The 19,780-nt window shown below is 40.6% G+C and overlaps 1 protein-coding gene across 3 annotated transcripts in view; it reads left to right on the forward strand.

The window, feature by feature from the left end:
- The window catches only part of EXOC6B (exocyst complex component 6B), a 533,613-nt gene that overhangs the window by 443,573 nt on the left and 70,260 nt on the right, over nucleotides 1–19,780 (forward strand). The gene's annotated exons all lie outside the window — the stretch shown is intronic.

Consider the following 19,780-nt stretch of genomic DNA (forward strand, 5'->3'; position numbering starts at 1 on the left):
GTTCAATTCAGTCCTTCAACTGATTGGATGGGGCCCACCCACATTAGGGAAAGTGATCTCTTTTACTCAGTCTATCAATGAAAATGTTAATATTATCTAGAAACATTCCTACCAATATATTCAGAGTGATGTTTGACCAAATGTCTGGCCCAGTCAAGTTCACATATAAAATTAACCATCCCAATGAGTGAAAATGAAAACATTTTCAGATTTTAAAATGATAAAAATACACACGCGCGCACACACACACACTCCTATCACAGCATCTAGCTGTGCTCAGCTGAGGGGAAAACCAACCAAGTGACTGGATCATGAACACAGTCTTCTGAATTCCTTTGGCTGCTTCTCATGGCTTAACTCTACACGCACTTAGAGGATCTCAAGCAATACAGATTTAAAGGGGGAAAGTTTAAGTATTCCTTTTATTGACATTTAAAGTAAATGTTGTCATGGAATAGAAAAACCTATAAATCGTAATTATGTAACTTAATGTGTTTTTGTAAAGTGAATGCACCCATAAAACTCAGATAATAAATAGAACATTATTACTAACATATCGTGAAGCTCCCCTTATACCTACTTCTGGTCCCTGATACTGCCCAGCCAATGGGAACCACTATGTTTATTTCTGTAAGCGTTGAAGAGTTCGGCTCATTTATGAGATTCATCTAAACTGTTGCATGAAGCAATAGCTTATTCTTTCTCATTGCTATAAAGTATTCCATTATATGAATATGCCACAATTATTAATTTCTGTTTGATTGTTGATGGACTTTAGGGGTATTTCCTGGTTGGGGGGTCTACAAATAGCGCTGCCTTGAATAGTCTTGTATATATCTTTTGATGTGCCTGTTTCTGTTGAATATATACCTAGGGTTGGAATTGCTGGTCCTAGGTTAGAATATATGTATGTCAGCTTTAATAGATACCACTAGTTTTTCAAAGTGATTGTAATCAGTTTACACCAAGACTCCACATGCTTAACAACACGTGGTATTGTATTCTTTCCAATTTTATCTATTCTGGTGAGTGTGTACTGATATTTCATTGTGAGTTTACTTGTATAGTACTATATAACATAATAATCAGTATCATTTCCCTAATTCTAATGATAGTAAGCAACCTTTTCGTATGTTAGCCATTTTGATATCTTCTTTTGGGAGGTGCTACTTCAACTATTTTGCCTAATTTTCTATTGGATTTTCTTTCTTATAATGGCCTTTTTGGGTTTTGGTATCAAGGTTATGCAAGTCTACTAAAATTAGGTTAAGAAGTTTTCCCTCATTTTCTTTCTCAGGAGGAATTTGTAGAAGATTAGTGTTTGGTTTTTTTTTTTTTTTCCTTCAGTGTTATGAAGATTTCACCAGTGAAATCATATGGACCAGAAAATTTCTTTCTGGCAAGTATTATAGGCTGAACTTCTTTAACACATAAGTGACTAGTCAGATCTTCTATTTATTCTTGTGTCAGTTTTGGTAAGTTGTGTCTTTCTAGGAATTTGTGTGTTTCATTTAAATTTTCTAATATGTTGGCGTAAGGTTGTTCATAATATTCTCTCACTATATTTTTAGTGTCTGTAGGATCTGTAGTTATGTGCCCTTTTCCATTTTGAATATTGGTAATGTGTGCCTTCTTTCTGTTTTTCTTGATTATTGTTGATACAGAGGTTTATCATTTTTAGTAGTCTTTTCAGAAAACCATTTTTGACTTTATTGATTCCACTTTACATTGTGTTCTACTTCTCTGATTCTGCTGTGAGCAGCAGCATCAGTTTTCAGTTCTTTAACTCCTCGAGATGCATATCTAGATCTGTCTTCTTTCTTCTTCACTCTTCTTTTTTAAGATATGTGTTTAGGGCAATGACGTTCCTTTGAGACATAGTTTTACCTTTATCCAAGAAATCTTGGTACATCATATTTTGATTAACCTTCAGCACAAAATATTTACTGATTTCCATTTTTATTTCTTCTTTGACACCAAAGTTGTTCAGTAGGGCATTATTTTCCATTTTTTAATTTCCTAGCTGTTTTTTTTTGTTATTGATTTCTACCCGGATTCCCCTGTGGTCAGAGAACATAATAGAATGATTTTTAGTCCTTTGACATTTGTTGAGACTTGTCATGTGGCTCAGTGCACGATCAACTTTGGTAAATATTCTGTATACCCTTTTAAAATGTGTGTGTGTTTACAGTCACTGGTTGCAGGGTTCTATAGACATCTATGAGGATCAAATTTGTTAATCACAGTGGGTAAATCTTCTAGATCTCTGCTGACTTTTTGGTTTTACTCTAATTGTTCTGTCAGTTATTAAGAGTTGAGTCCACCTCTCCAATTGTGATTGTGTATTTGTTTATTTTTTTTAGTTCTACCCATTTTTCCTTTACATATGTTGAAGCATATATTACTAGGTGCATATAAATTTAGGATTGTTGCGTCTTGGTAGATTGACTCTTTTTAACATCATAATATGTCCCTCTGTATCTCCAGTAATGCTTCTTACCTTAAAATCTACTTTGTCTGAAATTAGTAGAGCCACTTCCACTTTCTTTTTGGCTAGTATTTGCATGGTATATATTTTGTCATTATTTTCCTTTCAGTTTTCCAACATTGTTATATTTAACGTGTGCCTTTATAAGTGGCATGTGGAATGTTTGTTTCTTTGTTCTAAAAAATCTTGCTTTTTAATTGGAGTACTTAGTTAATCTGCCTTTAAATTAATTACTGATATATTGGAATTTATATATAGCACTATACTTCCTGTTTCTTTATTTTTGCCCTTTCTTTTGTTTTTTCTCTTCTTTTTTGCCTTTTAAAAATTAATTGCATTTTATTCTGATTTTTTTCTCTATTAGCTTGTTTGTTATACAGTCTCTAAGTGGTTACTCTAAGCACTGCTACATGCCTCTTTAACTTACTAGAGTCTGATACGACTTAACAAATCCCATAAAATGCTAGAACTTTAGACTACTTTAATTCACTTTACTCCATTCCTACCTTTTATAATTGCTATCATTTTAACTTCACAAATATTTTAAATCCAAAGGAACATTTGTATTATTACTAATAGTACTTATTTATGTGTATCTATATATTTACCCTTTTGTTTCTTCCCACATTCTTTTTAATATACCTTTTAGTGTATGTCTGCTGATTATCTCAGCTTTTGTTTGTCTTGAATTTTTGGTTTTTTGCCTTCATTACTCAAGGATATTTTTACTGGGTAATGAATCCTAAGTTGCCAGTTATTTTCTTTTAGCATGTCAGTGTGTAGTTCCATCGTTTTCTGATTTCCATCCTGTTTCTTGATGAAGTCAGGCGTAAGTCTTGCAGCCTCTCCCTTGAAGGTTTGTCTTTGGTTTGGGCAGTTTAACTCTAATGTGCCTTGGTGTGATTTGCTTTGTGTTTTTCCTCTGTGGAGTAAAAAATTCCTCTTGAATCTGTAACTAGGTGTCTTTTGTAAATTTGAAAAATTTGCCGCTATTATCTCTTCAAATTTTCCTTTCCCCTATTCTCTAGCTCCTGTTTTGGGGGACTCCAGATACATATATTCTGGCTCTTTTCACTGTGTCCCATGTGCTCTGTCTTTTGGCTTCAGTCTAAGTATTTGCTTCACTCTAGATATTTTGCACCCACCAATATTCCAATTGATTAACCTTCCCTTTGGCTGTGTGCAAGCTGTTCTTAAAGCTACTAGTATTTTCTTAATTTTAGCTATTATATTTTTCAGTGCTAGAATGTCCTCTTTTTAAACTATTTCAATTATGTGGTGCAATTCTACAGTTTCTCTTCTACTTATTGTACATGTTAGTCACAGTTATTTTAAAGTTCATTTCTGATTTTGTTCACCTCTAGGACTGTTTTCTCTTACTTCCGTTTTTGGCAAGTCTAAATTTTTACAGAATCCTAGTCATTATGAATGAAAAAAATGTTAGTAGTCCTGAATCATGATATTCTATTCCAGAGACTCATCTTGTGTCTTGGCAGGTATCTAGAGTGAGGGGGACATCACTGCAGTCCATTGAGAAACTTTGCAGACAGACTTGTGACTGGAGTGCAGTTTTTATAAGCTTCAATCTACACTTTGTTTATATCCACTATTGTAGGTAATCCATCTGTGTGTCCCACCTGAGAGCCTTGGGCATTTTAGTAAGATCCCCCTAGGCAGGACCTGAACTGTAATTTTTGTTTCCCTAATGCCAAGAGTCTATAGAGAACTCTTCTCTGCTTTTCAACCATTATCTGCTTGGCTTCTCAGCCCCTTGCCTTCTGCAGCTTAGCATCAGCACATGCCAGTAGGCTTAGTTTCCTGTCCCTCCCTTCCCTCCGTAATCTTAACTACTTAAATTCCTTCTCCCTTGATGGCACCAAACTTCAATTTCTGTCTTTCCGTCCTGTGAGTTTGCCAGAAGGTCTCCTGGCTTCCTTGTCTTTCTCCCATCACCAGGCTCGGGGTTCATCTCAAAGAACAACTTTTTCTTCCAGATCTTGTCTTCTCAAATCCCGGATGCCTCAGCAGCTAACTTATGCTTTTTTTCTTTTTCTTTTTTAACTTGTCTTCTGGCTTTTCTGATTGTTCTTGGCAGAAGTGTTGGTCTGCTACAGGCTACTCCATCATACTGAGAAACCTGTTTATTGATTTAAAATAGAAGTTCTTACTGATGCCATTACTACCTTTAACACATTGAAGCTTCAGGGGTTCCCAACCATATCCATGACCAAATGATCTCTGACAGTGTATTTAATTTTAACTTTCAATGATTCTTTCAAGTTAATGTCATGGACTTTAATACCCATATTGGCATATGGGAAATGGTCATTTCTTTTTGCTTAATTCTAACATCTGTTTTATCTCAGCATGTTTCATTAGAAAAAGGGTTATGAACACACACACACAAAATATGATTAAAGAAGAAGAAACAATAGTGAGTTTCCATGGATGAAACATATCTGAATTAATTTGTGAAGCAGTCATAGGCAATGCAGGTAATAGGAGACGCCCAAAGAAAGAAGATGAGATGTGATAGGGAAATAAAAGTACAGAAAGGACTGCCTGGATATGTTATTTGAATCGATCTCATAAATAAAATGCTTTGTTAAATGCCATTTTTTAAGTACATAAAGAAGAGAATAGCAAAATAGAACTAGAATGATAAGACAAAATTAATGATGACCAGAGGTGGTAATGACTGACAGCCTATGCAGATTAAGCATTCCATACACGCTTGCTGTGAGACAAATGGAAAACGTACTTTTAGAAAGTGTTACTTGGTTCAGCGCGACAGGATTTTGTTATTGCCATCACTGTTGTTGATAATGTTATTCCTTAGTCATCTGAGTGTTTCTCAATGACTCAATTCCTTTAAAAAATTTACCTAGTTCTGCTTGTTCACTGATGTCAATCCAGAAGGGAAGGGCAAATTTCGCTAAAATTCCTTTGTCATCATAACTTTGAGAGGAATTGAAAAAATGGCCTCCAACTCAGAATTATATTTTATCACATACAAAAAACAATTCTTTAGCATTAGAACCCTTATATAATTTTTGTGTGGACCAAGGTCCAAATTTTCTAAGCCACCTGGTCCCTTCCCCTAGCCATTTTGATTCTAATCTAAAGGACTGGGTCCGATTATCTCCGAGGGGGATAAATGTGACTTTGTGAATCTAGAAAGTTTGGTAAAAGAATAATGAACTAAAGGAACAGATCTTAACACTGGGAAATGGGCTTATGACTTCTTCACTTCTGAGAATATCTAGTCTCAGTTCTACTTCCAGGTCCACCCTGATCAGGTGTAAAGGGGAGAGAGAGAGGGTGATGGGGAGAGATAGTGATGGGAAAGATGTGGTGACTGAAATGAACACCCTTTTCATGTCATGGAACAATTATTAGTATGATTGCCCTACAGATCAAATGTGGCTCTGGTTCTGCCTTTAATCTTCATGATTTTCTGAATCCAGTTCAATTTGATATATCCTGAGGCTTACTTTGGAACAAAACCAGAGCCCTGGGTTCCTCCCAAACCCATCCCACAGCTTTAATCCCCTAAAGCTAAATTCCCTTGGGCATTACAATACAAATTGCCTGGGTATGCACTTTACAGCCGTTGATTTACAATGTTAAATACATTTCTTTTGCATCTCTCCTTTGACCCTTTACATACCTAGGATCCCACACAGGATCCTGAATCAATTATACATCAGGAACAGGTCTTGATATTGTCATAAATATTATCTTTTATATCCTGAAAATAATCTTGTGAGGTAGCAATTATTATTCTGCTGACAGTGATTAGGAAAAAAATACTCAAGGGTTGTTCTTGAGGAGTATCTTACTGCTGTGAAGGAGCAATCTTAATTTGGGCTCTGGTGTTCTAACTTCAAGTTCAGTGCTCTTCCGAGGAATGTAAAGGACGTCAGTAACTACTTGGTTGATTGTTGATTGAGAAGGAACAATTTCCCTGAAGTAAAAGGCAGACTTCAAATGACTTCCTTGCCTTGGTTTAACACTCATCACCTCCTTTTGAATGCCAGGTAAGGGAAATGATTAGTTTGATTGTTGCCCTTTGTAAATGGGAAAGTTGAGACCAAATAAGGTTTATTGAAGGCCTCAACTTTGAATTCAGTCACCCTACATTTCTCTTAAAGGAAAGTTGAGATGCATGGGGATCGTCACCTTGTTTGAAGGTCAGATGGAGTGTTTCTGTGATGAATAGTCTGATGTGATGACTCCTCTCTTGTGACCCCCGTGATGACTAGGGATTTCAGGGTGAATAGAGAGTGAGGGAGGAGGGAGATGTCATTCCTGCCCCCTTAAAACAGCATGTTCTGCCCAGAAAGTAATTCTTTCCCATCTGAGGCAGGGTATTGTAATGCAACATTTATTAAACATTTAGGATGAGTTGGGTATTGTGAGGAGCATAAGATAAACAAACCAAAGCTCTTGACTTCAAGAGATGATAATTTAATGAAAAAACTATTCTCACATGATCATTCGTAGAGTTCTGAGTTAACTAAGTTTGAGGAAATGATTTGCCACTTGCAGATATCTGCTTTCTAATTACTGCCAACACCACGCCTTAGTAGCTTTGAAGCTGTGTTGCATGGCAGCTAGTGGTTCTGTTGAGCTTGCTGGGGTGTGACTCTAAGCTGTGGCAGTAGAGGCTGGGGAGATAGGAAAGGTAGTGAGCTGAGCTGATAGGTCCCTGGATGGTTTACCCCAAATTTGCCTAAACAGCTTCGATATTACATGTTTCCTATATTGGGCTTCTTCATAAGATACATTTGGGGGAAGAAAACATGCTCTGCCGCTGAGAAATTTAAATCACTGGTTATACAACAATAATGACACATTCAGGCCTGATGGTGGGACACTCATCTAAACGCTTTGTGGTCCTGCAGCAGCCGGAAATTACCTCCCTCATTGCAAAAGCAGTATTGAGATCATCTGTGGTTCCGTTTGAGAGTGAAAAGGGTTGTTACGCCACCCATTTGTTTCCCAAGAAAGGATCCTCTGAAGAGGGAGTGAGTGAACATTGTAGAAATTGGCCTTTCATTTTGTCAAAAAGGATTGACAAGGCAGATCGGCTGTGAGGAAGCCGGCGCAGCCCCGCCAAGCATGAGCTAAGTGCCTGGGAGGACGTGTCTCAAGCAACCTGAGGCCAAGCTCCGTGCAACTAGTAATTGTTTCAAGGAAAGTGAATGGCCAAGAATGGAATATGCTAGTGGGGTCCCTGCTTTTTTGTGATCTCTCCAAGTCAGTTCCCGAGATGAATAATGCTGGGAGCAGTTGAGTCATTTAGATAGTTTGGAAGAAATAAATAAATAAATAAAACAAAATAGACAAAAAACAGCTAAGCTCTGTGAAATGGAAAATGAGATTTCCATACCAGATGAGCGATGAGTTATGCGGAGAGCATTCCTGAGCAAAAGCCTCGGGGCCGCTTGGTTTTGGTTTGATTTGGTTTCCAAGTGCAGAAATGGGTCAGTTGGTCTTCTAGAACATTCCCACAAAACTTGTCATCCTGACGTGTGATTTGAGACAGGCAGCAGGGATGTGGAAAGTCGCATCTGAAACGGCTCCTCATTGATGCTACCTGGGCTCTTTCATCCGAACATTCTGCCCTTGTCTGCAGAAGACAGTTACCCTCTGAGAGCTTCCTTTTCTGTTCCTACTCGCTGAGAAGGCGGCAGGAGATGAGCGTGTGTCCCAGCTGCCTTCAGCGCAGCGTCAAGCTTCCACGATTGTGATCACTTCAGAATGTAACCCAAGGCTGCATCTGAGCCCGATTTGTTTCTGGCAGTGATGCAGTCATCAAGTGAGAATCTAGAAGCTCCTGTGAGGCTCCACCTCAAAGATGCAGGGCCTCCCCCATGAGCCAGAACCAGACTCACTAAGGTGGCCATTGGCAGTGAACCTCTTGAAACTCCAGAAGGCCAAAGCTCTGCTTCCCTTTTGTACCCTCTCCCTTCCTTGTCCCCCACCCCCCTACTTCCTTCATAGCTACGAAATGCTCTCTCTGGAATGTTTGAAGGTGAGGATTTAGGTCTGGGCAACCTGTTAAAAATATGAATTGTTACCATGAACTCTGAGTGGCCTTTCAGCTTTGCTGACAGAAATTTACTCCATGTAGACATTCCCCCCCCCCAAAATTAAGCAGGTGAGGTCATTTGGAGTTGAAACAAGCATGCAGTCGGTGTGTTTGAAAATGAAATTATAATTAACCTGCTGATGGCTGTGAGGTGTTACCTTGAACTCTGTGTGGCCTCTTGGCACAGCGGCTGAACTTGCTTTATTGAATACCCAGAGACCTGAACAGGTGAAATCAGGATAGGTCCAGGGCTAATTGTACTTTTAGAAAGAAGATTATGTCTCTTTTAGTGCCGATTGTAAGAGATTTGAAGATTAATTGAGCAGCACTAATCAGAAAATAAAAACGAGTTTTGACCATCCATTTCTATGTGAAACATAAAGCTGGTTAAAACTGCTGAGGAAAATGACTTCACTTGCCCACTTTGTGAATTGATCCCTGAAGTGATGAGAGGTTGCTAGGCCTGACAGTGGCCTAGGAAGATTATTGCAATTTGGAAATCATATATTATCCACATGTTTAGGAAAACATCGTAATTACCAGCTGAGAGCTATGAAGTGTTGTGAGAACTCTGAGTGGTCTGTTGACACATGGGCTGGACAACTTCATGGAAATATTCAAAATGATGGAGGTAAAACTGTACGGCAGTAACTTAGCATTGTTAATGACAAGGAGAGGTGGTGAGGTCACTCACGGTGCAGAATGAATGAGTCTGAGATAAACTTTAACTCTCTCTTGTCCATGAAATATTATTTGAAAGGAAGTGTGCGGCTCACTGCCTTATACAATCAGCAAAATTGGGTAGTGGTACCACAGGTCCCAAGTATGTACGAGGTTAAGGGAATACCCTAAACAACCGATTTATTGTCAGTCGTGAGCTCTACCTTGTCACTGCTTTAAACTGGCAAGAAATCCATTTCATCCCTTGTCACACTGAATTAAAAAAAAAAAAGCATTATTCTGTTACTCCCGCCTTTGCATCGCTTCCCTCTAATTACGTAATATCATTGCATGGTAAAGTCACATTCTATAAAAGCCAAAATTTGGGGATCCTCCTTGTTTTGGCTGAGAGCACTTTTTGTTAGACTAAACAGTTTAGTTCACTTTGTGCTTTTGACAGGCTGGCTTGAATGAATGCTCTTGTTGGTTTAATAAACAAAGAATAATATTCCAAAATGGGTTTTTATTGCTGGGTGGAATTATTCATAGAAATGATCTAATTGTTCACATCTCTGCCTAGTTTAAGCAATAAATGTATAAATAACACAGAGGTTTTCCTATGTCAAAAGAAGTTTCAGTTAGGACACACAGACAGACACCCTTGGCCTTCCCAACTGCTCTTTTCATACGAGCCTCTGTTACTTTCTCTTGTATTTCCTGTGGAGCACTCAAAAGAGGAATAAACTTCACCAGGTCCTAACCACTAATCCATGCTCATCTTAGGTTAGTGTCATTTCACTTGGTTGGCGATTAAGGTTCAACACTGCTAACAGACCAGAGGAATCCATGTCTTTTTGAAAGAAAATGCTTTGTATTTGTCCAGCATATTTTATCTCAATTCAATGCACAAACTTAGAAATGGACTAAAGTCTCTGCAACAGTTACAGCCGGGATCATTCTGCTCAATGCTGACGGAGATTGGCGGCCTCACTGGCCACAGTGACTGACTGCCCAGTTCCGCTTTGGGATGCTATACGCACTTTGATGGCCTTCTGTGTAACTTGGAATACCCACCTCGATGCGTAGGGCCTCAGATAATTGTATTTCTCTTGTTTTCCCCATCAGACTGATAAGCTGTTCTCCAGTTCACAGATACATTGTTTCTATCCTGCACCGAGAAGCACCATACTTTGTGCTGTGTCTATAATCTGAGATGCTCCCCCATCCTAGCTTTAATTCTGTCTCAGTTTCTGCCTGCCTCCTCCGTGAAGCCTTTCCTTATCATCCCATCCCAGGCTCTAAACTCTTACCATATTGATTTCCTACAGCACTCATGAGGGTGGCAGGTAGATGACAAAACTTAAGCAAGTCTCCACATTAATATTGGCACTTAGCATAAACTGAATCATAGTTACTTTACATGCTTGTCTCTGTGACCCCTCTGCTTTGGCATGGTAGAGCCCCGCCCCTTCCAATTACTGCCAAAGGGACCTTTCTATAATATAAAGTTGATTGATATTTCTTTCTTTTGGATGTGCCCGTCACCTCAAGGAACGAAAGAAAAAGCCCTTGCATAGAACTGCCTTTTCAGGCCAGCCCCTACCTGTCTCTCAAGCTGCATCTTCTACCATTCCCCTGGGACACCCACACAAAGGTTGCTGCTCACCCAACATGACACCGCAAGGCTTCTTCCTTCGGCTCGGCTCTTCTTCCTCTGGCAAACATTTACTCGACTTTTAAGACTCAGGTATTTCCTCCCTCGGAAACTTTCCCTGACTCTCCCAAGCAGGGACTGGCCTGCCCTCTGCACCTCCTGAGCACCTTCCACGCAGCTCGGATACATTTACAACGTATCCTGCCCCCGTGTATTTATGTTCCTGTCTGTCTCCTCTGCTAGCTGGGAAGTATGGCACAGAACAGCTGCCCGTAAATGTTTGTCGAAAGAATGAATGAATGAACAGATGAACTTTTTTAAATGAAAATATTTTAAAAGCCAGATAATTCCCAATGAGGGAGATGCTTAGAAAATAAAGTATTTTCTATCTGCAGATGTCCTACTTTCATGTTAATGTATGGGCTACTTGCTGCAGGGCCTGGGTGCACACCCTCTGTTTGTATTTCGGCAGAGAAGCCAGTGCCTTGAAATGTGTCTTGACCAGGACTCTTTTGATTGGAGAAAGTCTTCCAGTTTGAGAGGAAGTGGTTATGGCCACTGTTGTTGATTACACCTAGATTCCAAAGTAGGTCCGGTAGATGTAAGGACGATTTGACTGTGACAAGAAGGGGAGAGTTTTCAGTCTCAACTTTTACCTTCTCTTTAATGCGATGTGGGCTGCAGAAAAATGAACACTTGTCCTCAGTGTCTTGCAGTATTTTCAGCCAGGACCTTAATAGGAGGGAGTTAGTCAATATTCCCATCTGCCTTGTAATTATTCTCTAGTAAGACCCAAGTCATAGCCAGTTCTATCCAAAATTAGCGTAAAAGAACAGTGCCACTAAATCCTGCTCAGGGCCAGCCGTAGGGCTGCCCCATCAGCCAACTCTAGGCCCCCAAATCTAAAAGCAGACTCAAAATTTGATCTCGTACTTTTTCTGTCACGGAGACTTAGCTGTCGTGCTCTCCAGGGCTCTCTAAGCAAGTAATAGAAGCAGCTTAGGAAAAAAACTAGTGAGGACGGCCTTTTTATAGGAGAGGAAAACGAGGCACGCCACGGTCGGGCAGTTTTGTGAGATGCTGTTCAGGTAGGTTCAGGTGCGGGTCAGGGCAGCGCTGAGGAAAGCAGCCAGGTACCCTTGACAGATAGTAGCCAGGCTGAACGCCGGACTCGTCCACTCTGTGCAGTGTAGTCTGTGCCAGTGATCCCAAGGATTTTCTGAATGAATTACCATAATTGGATGTAATTCAGGAGGGGGATGCTTCCTGTACACACCAAATGAGCCGCATGCTGGATCCTTTTGCCTGGATGACTGAGAGGAAGAAACCCAACAGGAAATACATCTTTGCAAATTAGAAAAGTTGATGAGCTAAGTCCTGCAAACATTGGGCAGTTGTCCCAAGTGAACTCCGAGTGACCTGCTGGCACCCTGGCTCACCTCACCGCACTTCGCAGCCAGAAGCATGCCAGGTGGATTCCCGTTCTCACCGCCCCGATAAGGCGGCAGCAGGACCTTGCCACACCCATGCCCGCATCCACTCTCCTAGCCCGCTTCCCCTGACCCCGGGCTGATAGAAACCCAGGGTGATAACGCTATTGAGGTGCCAGCTATAAACCGTATCAGTTTGTATGTGGGTAGAGGGAGGGGAGGTGGGGAGGAAAAAGCAAAAACGGCCAAATGGAGAGTTCAGCCTCACCTCTAGGTGACCTTGGCAGCACGCGGAGCAGAAGGGAAATTGCCAGGAACTTGCAGTCTTTTGTCGAGCATTGTTTTGACTTGGCTTTGCTACAGAGCATCTTTGGGGGACTGGGGCAAAAAATAGGTCATTGTGAACTGCAGGTGCAGTTTGGATCTTGAACTTGTGGTATATGGACAAACCCCGGAGTATTTATCAAGATGAAAATGATGGTTTTCCTCATAGGTACATAGGCCACTTTGCATTACGTGTAACACCAACAACGTAAGTGAGGTTTTTTTCCCCCTAAAGATGGAAGGAGACAGTGGAGTTCTGCTTCCCTGTCCTTCCTTCCTCCCTGCCTCTTCCTCTCCCTACCTCCCTTTCTCCTTCGGTCACCCCTCCTTTGATGGACTGTGCTTCTCTGTTGTGACAAACCTCATTTGACAAACTAACTCTTGACTCTCAAGGTACCCTCCCTCCTCCGGACGTACTGATTAATGTAGGCAGCCTCACTCAGAGATTCAGTGACAGCAAGAGAGTCAAGAGGCTGGGATTTAACTGTTACTCAAATAGTCAGCACTCATCACGATCTTTGCCCGCTTAATTTAGACTCTTGAGAGTCTGCAGGCCAGTGTGCAGAAAGAACATATCCCAACAAAGGAAAGCAGGAACGTTTTAAAACCCTTACTTCGGCCTCAATCGCGGCACTTAATCCCTCCCACCATCTGTTTCCTCATTTTCTAAACGTAATAGGAAACATGTCAAAGCACCTGGCTGCTAAAATGATGGGCACTGTCTCTGGACTAAGAGGAAAAATCTGGAGGGTATTGCTCGAGCAATTTTGCACTTGAGAACTGCTAAGGAAAAGCATTGCTTGGGCTACTGATGTCTTCCTTCCCATGTATTCTGTACATACAAAGAAGATTACGAGGGCAGAGGTTTAAATTTCAGCAAGAAATACTTAGATTAGCCCAGAAATGCCCTGCCATCTATATGTCTAGGGAAGGAACCATTTAGGGTGAGGCTTAATACAAAGAAACTCAGTGGGAAGGGATAAACTGGGCGTTTTCGAGATTTGCAGATACTGATAGGTATATATAAAATAGATAAACAAGTTTATACTGTAGAGCACAGGGAAATATAGTCAATATCTTGCAGTAGCTCATGGTGAAAAAGAATATGAAAATGAACATGTGTATATTCATGTATGACTGTAGCACTGTGCTGTCTGCCAGAAACTGACACAACATTGTCAACTGACTAGACCTCAATAAAATAAATAAATATATAAATGTACCTAATACCGCTTAAAAAAAAAGTCAATTTTATTCATTTTCTGATCATTGTGACTTTCGAAGATTAGTAACTCAAAAAAATAACTAGAGGAAAATAGGTATCTGCTACCTATACTTTTGGGGTAAAGTTAGATTTATTGACAGAAAGCGGTGAGAAACACAGACAGCTAAGAAAAGCAGTTTTATCATGTTTTCAACAGCGGCTAGTGATGCGTTGTGGGTACTGCAGGTAGGAAGGTGGAAAAGGAAGAGTAGGTAGATGGACTCCACTGGAGTTTCTTCAGATTTGGTGATTTAATATGTTTGATGAGTTCAAATGTTTTCAGTGTTTTCTCGGGAAACCTTATTGGTATTCGAACGAAAGAGACATACAGCGTTGCCTGTTGTCAGGAGGGAAGCAAGACTTGGGGTGGACACATATATTAAAATAACCTGCTGGCCTTCATTTGGGATTCCCGCCCTTTGATTCAAGGCAGGGTCCCCGGAGACCACTAGGCTGCTTAGAAAGAGTACCAGTCACCATCGCCTTCCAATGCCCCGGAATTTTGTCCACCCAAGGGATCCAGCTGCTGCCAACAGGAAGTCTCACATTTATCTGTAATCTCTGGAATTCAGGTTCCCTGAGGGAGCAGTGATCCAGAGTTGCCACCAGTGACACCTCTGTTGTTCTAGGAGCCTAAAATACCCGGCTTGGATTCTGCTAAATTACAACAGTGACTCTCAGCAATGCAGGAGGGCGTGGAGGGCTGGACCACATCTAGATGCCTTCCTGTCCCCGGTCACCGCCTCACATCCTGTACTTGCTATTCACCCCTTCGTATCTCCCACTATTATGATGGGACTGTCCCATGTTCATGTATGTAGACTTAATAAAAGAATGGTTAACTTTTAAAAGTCCATATGTAACAATGCATGCTTCCTCATCCCTTTCATTTTTCCTGACCATTCTTGGAATATTTCCTACGTGCTAGGCAAAAGCTAAGCAGTATATTCCTACATCACCTCAGGTAATTTTCTAAAAAACCATGTGAGATAAGAATTTATTATTTCCATTTTATAGATGAGGAAACTGACTTTCAAAGAGGTTAAGCAGCATAGCTAAAGTCACACTTAGTGGCTGAACCAGGAGTTGAGCCCAGATCGATCTGATGCCGAAGCTCCTTCGTGGTCATGCTGTGCCCCTTCCTCTCGCCAGTGACCTTGCCTGGAACCAGTGTAGCTGAGTGGCTGGCCCGTGTCTGAAGTAGCACATGTTCATTCAGATGCCTTTAAGTTTCAGAGGAAACATTAAACAGTGCCAAGTCTTTACTTGCGTTTAGAATTCCTAACGTCCAATAGATGTATTTTTCCTATCTCCAAGTAAATAAGTCAAGTTATTGGCCCCCTCGGAGATCCAGTCTTTTTTGAGAAATTTAAATATGACAAATACTATAGACCCACTGTCCAGACTTGAAAAGTAATATTTTTCTTGTTTGTTTTATTTTTTATTTCAATGTATGAATTTATACAGTTGGTAAGAAATAGAAAAAGAAAAGAAAAATAGTTCAATTAAGATAAATAAAAGAAGCAAAAACATTGTAGCATGGATAACATCCTATTTGATCCCCAGGCCAAGGCAAGCCCATTCCTGACATGAAATCTGGTGTGCATCCTTTTGGCTTATTTTTTCAATACTTTTAAGCCATGTATGAGTATCTGTGAATTATATATAATGTGGCTTTGTGTGTTTTCTAAATTTATGAATGTAGCTCATGCGATATATCATTCTGCAACATCTTTCTTCATTCAGTAGTATTTTCAGAATTTCTCCATGCCAATAGTGAGATCTAATTTGTTCCTTTTATCCATTATATAGTATTCCATCATATTACCACACACTTAAGTATCCTTTCTGCTCTTAATGACCATTTCAGTTTGCATTTTTATCGGTTGCTGTTCCAAATAGCATTTCATAGAGCATTCTTATATTTTTTTCCTTGTGCATACAGATGTGTGTTTCTTGAGAGTTTTTACCTAAAAATATACCCAGAAGTAAAAGGACGGGCTCACTGAGTTGTCTTGTCTTGATGTACATGAGATTTTTGCTTGTGGAGATGAACCCAAGTGAAACCGTAGATGCGAGTTGACAGTAAGAGAAGAGGTGGGACGGGTGGTGTCAATGTGGAGTGTAGAAATGAGCGCTCTGGCGCCCAGGATGTTGATAACATTGTTCCCATTCAACAGACAGAATGTCGGCCTTCAGCTCTGCAGGCAGGAGAGGTCAGCGTGGTTCCCTTGGTTACAGAGGGCATCTTCCCTTTGTTGGTCCATTATCCCTTTTTAACACTCTCAGTGATAGGCCCATTCCTTAATTCAGGAAAAGGAAATAAAATGTTTTGTGCCCTAAATTCAAACACCAGCCAGCTCTGTGGTGTTCTAAGCAAACTGCATTTAGGATCTTGAAAATATTCTGACTGTCAGTCAGAATGCTTCATTGTGGTGCCTGCAGCAGAACCTGAAAGAGAGAATTTCCCTTTGCAGGAGTGGCTGAGAACAGCAAGACTGTGCATTGTCTGGGCATTCTTCTGTATTTATAAAGTCTTTATTTACTTTATTTAGTGGCTGCGGCTGTGACTTTATCTTCTTCTAGCTCATTTTCCAGCGTAACAGGATAAGACCACTCCTGCCATTATGATTTACCATGCAGTAAACAATGAGGGCTTTTGGATTGCATTTTAGAGAATTGCTTTATTCGGCTCTCCTTCCAACCCCTTTGGGAAACAATTGACAATTGATATTTCTCTTTTGGAATTTCTCAGTGAATTCAGCATTCCTAGATTCGGTTTCTGTTTGTTATTTGGCTTGTAAAATCCATCGCTTTGGGGATAAGAATGGCTTGTGTCCAGCATAATAGCTTTTTGCTTACTAGTCTACCCGGTGACAGGAGGGGAAGGACAGCGTGGCTTGCCCTGGCCCGGTCTCAGTTGTTCTTTTCATATTCTACTCCAAACATAGCAGTGCCCCACTCCCAAACAAACAAGGATTGAGTATCACTTTTGACCGTGGCGCATAGTCGCTTCCCAGCAGCCAGGGAAGAGGTCAGGTCTATCAGAGTCAAAGTACTGCACAGCTGACCATACCGGGAGATGCTGGCCAAGTCTGGTGCTGGCTGCTCTCCTCCTGTTAACTGGCTCTGGCAGCCTCTTCTACAGACCTGCTCATCCTAGGGGCCAGCTAATTTCATAGGGCAAGTTCTTCCATTGACAGGAGAAGAGGGGTTCCTGGATTGTCTGTGTTGTGAAGCTTTCATGTAGTTTTCAATCTGATGGCAAATGTAAATTGATCCCAATTCTAAAGTATCCCCCAGCTTGGGATCTTGCTTTCAGAGAAAAAGCTTCAGTCCCGGTATGTTTATATTTTATGCATCCATCTTCTCCCCTATCAGCATAGCTTGCTTATTGTCTGCGTGTTTGTCTTTTTCACATTAGTTGCTGAGTTCCTTTAAGGCAGGCCTCCTTCTCTTTTTTGGGAGTTCCAATTCTCAGTGCCTTTTGTCCTGTTGATTTGCAGTAAGTATATATTGAATTAATTCCATATGTATTTTGAGGGATGAATTCAGAACTTATGGGAGGTGGGAAAGATACAAAGAAAGCACGGAAGCCAAACCCCAACCAGTGTACAGCAGTGTACTGTTTTGCCCGATGTTCTCAAACTTAACTTTAACTACTGTCCCAGAGGTAATATAAATAAGTCACTTCATTCTGTACCTTTGCTATATGTATATTTTATAATCAAAATTCTGATTAAAAGGTGAGTATAACTCATATGCCAGGACTTCATCCACTACCACTAAGATCGATTTTCAATTGTCTTAAATTTCTTAATGATTTGTAAGCTGTCATCAATGTCAGGGGATACCATTGCCTGACTAAGTAAGTGTTGGGATTTCATAGTGGAAGATGGCAGGGAACCCATTTGGACTGCACCGGACCTCTTAAACAAAGACCAGGGGCTACTCAGATGCTCTGATCCTCTGCTACCAGATCCTTTAAGACCTTTGCCCAGAGAGGTGACGTAAGAATACATTTTGTTTCCCTTTGTGGACAGGAGTGGAGACACCAGTAATGGAATGAAACTGACCTAGAAGAAGGAAGTTCTTACCCTGAGGCTCATTGTCTTTCATCCTTTGTTTTTGTCATCACAAAAACTCTGTTATCCATGCTGAAGAAACATAGTTTTTTCTCTCCAACAGGTGATTTTCAGTGTGATATAGGAAAAGACTACTGGCCTGAGGATCAGGAGATTTCCTATTTCTGTCTCTGCCACTACCTGCTCGGGTAAACGTGAGCAAGTAATTGGAGCTTTCCTGTTGGTTTTAATTGGAGGCAGTTAGCTGCTTGGTTTGGAACACCGCATTTTAAACAGGGCACTGATAAAGTCCAGCTAGAAGAAAAAGTGAACCAGGCTATCAGGAGATCTGGAAAACCTTGGTTAAAGAACTCTGGATGTTTCAACCCACAAAAGAGAAGACTCGGGAGATTGATGATACCGGGCTTCAGATATATGAGGAGCTAACTTGTAGAGAACTTTGAGTACTTACTGGTGTCTTGCTAACTAGGACCCATGATTGGAAGTTAAAGGGAAGCAGATTTCCTCAATATGAGAGAAAAACCTGTCAACAGCTAGAGAGCTTAAGAAGTGGAGCAGACTCCCTTTCCTCTAACTGCAGGCACGCAGGCAGAAAACAGATTCCCATTTATAAGGGCTGTTTTATAGTCAGTTGCAAATTATACTAAACGATTCTCAAGTTCCCTTCCCAAGTTAAGCCGTCTATGAACTCGTGAGTAGAACAAAACTCAAACTCCTTCCACCCTTCATTCCTATGACCCTAAAAGATCTGTAAGTTTCAACAAACGTTTCTGAAGATCGTAAGTCTGAGAAGAATAGATACAGCATGTCGTTTCATTACTTTCTAATCTGGCAGAACTTCTCCGTCACTGATATGATCACAAGTTCCCTGGAGGGGGTGCTCCAAGCTTGTTCTTCCTCTTCTGGTTCTCTCTCCCTCCAGCACATCTGCCACGCTTTTTCGCTGCTTCTTCTTAGTGATTTTTGTATTTCTTTGAATCTTTACAGGTGGTAGCAATTTTGGTTCATCTGACTTGATGGTATGAAATTCGAAATAGTTGGGGGTCATTTGGAGTGATTACTTTTTTCTTTGTGTTCTGGGAGCCTGGGGGAGTGTGTTTGGAGCTGCTTAGTTTATAGTCCTTGTCAACATAAACTCTTTATTCATCTTCCCATCTCTCTGAAGAACAGACAGAGGAGGTTCGTGGTATCACAGATGTCATGCAGCAGACATACAGAGTCCAGCAGAATTATAGTAGTCTCGAAGCTGAATAAACTTAGTAACTCATATTTCTAAGTCAACAGTTTAGGGAAAAAACATCTATAGATTATCACCAGATAGAAAATAAGACCTCAGTTTTGGTGGACAGTGTCTCTAATAGGAAATTTGCTGAAATACGCTCTTGTATGTGGGAATCTCTTCACCTCCCCATCCCCCCAAGGATTAAGTTACCGAGAATTACAGCTATTACAAGGAAATTGCCAAGATCTTCTCTGTTCTCTTATCAAATTATCTGGATGGCTGGATTTTTTTTTTCACTTCCCCCACTCCCCTTTCTGAAATCTGCTGGAGCCCACATTTAATATGAGATTCTTTTCCATGATACTTTCAGGGTGTTTGAAATCCTGTCTCTAGATTATTAGCCATGGGGCAGGGAAAGGGAATCTTTGAACTTGATCTGGGTGGCACCATATTTTAAAACAATCTCTTCCAACTTCACAGAGGTTGTACTAGTGACCCTCTGCTCGTTATGGCTGCCTCACGTAATCAGAACTGGATATGACTTCTGTTATCCCAC

Source organism: Vicugna pacos, chromosome 15, assembly GCF_048564905.1.
Source record: "Vicugna pacos chromosome 15, VicPac4, whole genome shotgun sequence".
Classification (NCBI taxonomy): Eukaryota; Metazoa; Chordata; class Mammalia; order Artiodactyla; family Camelidae; genus Vicugna; species Vicugna pacos.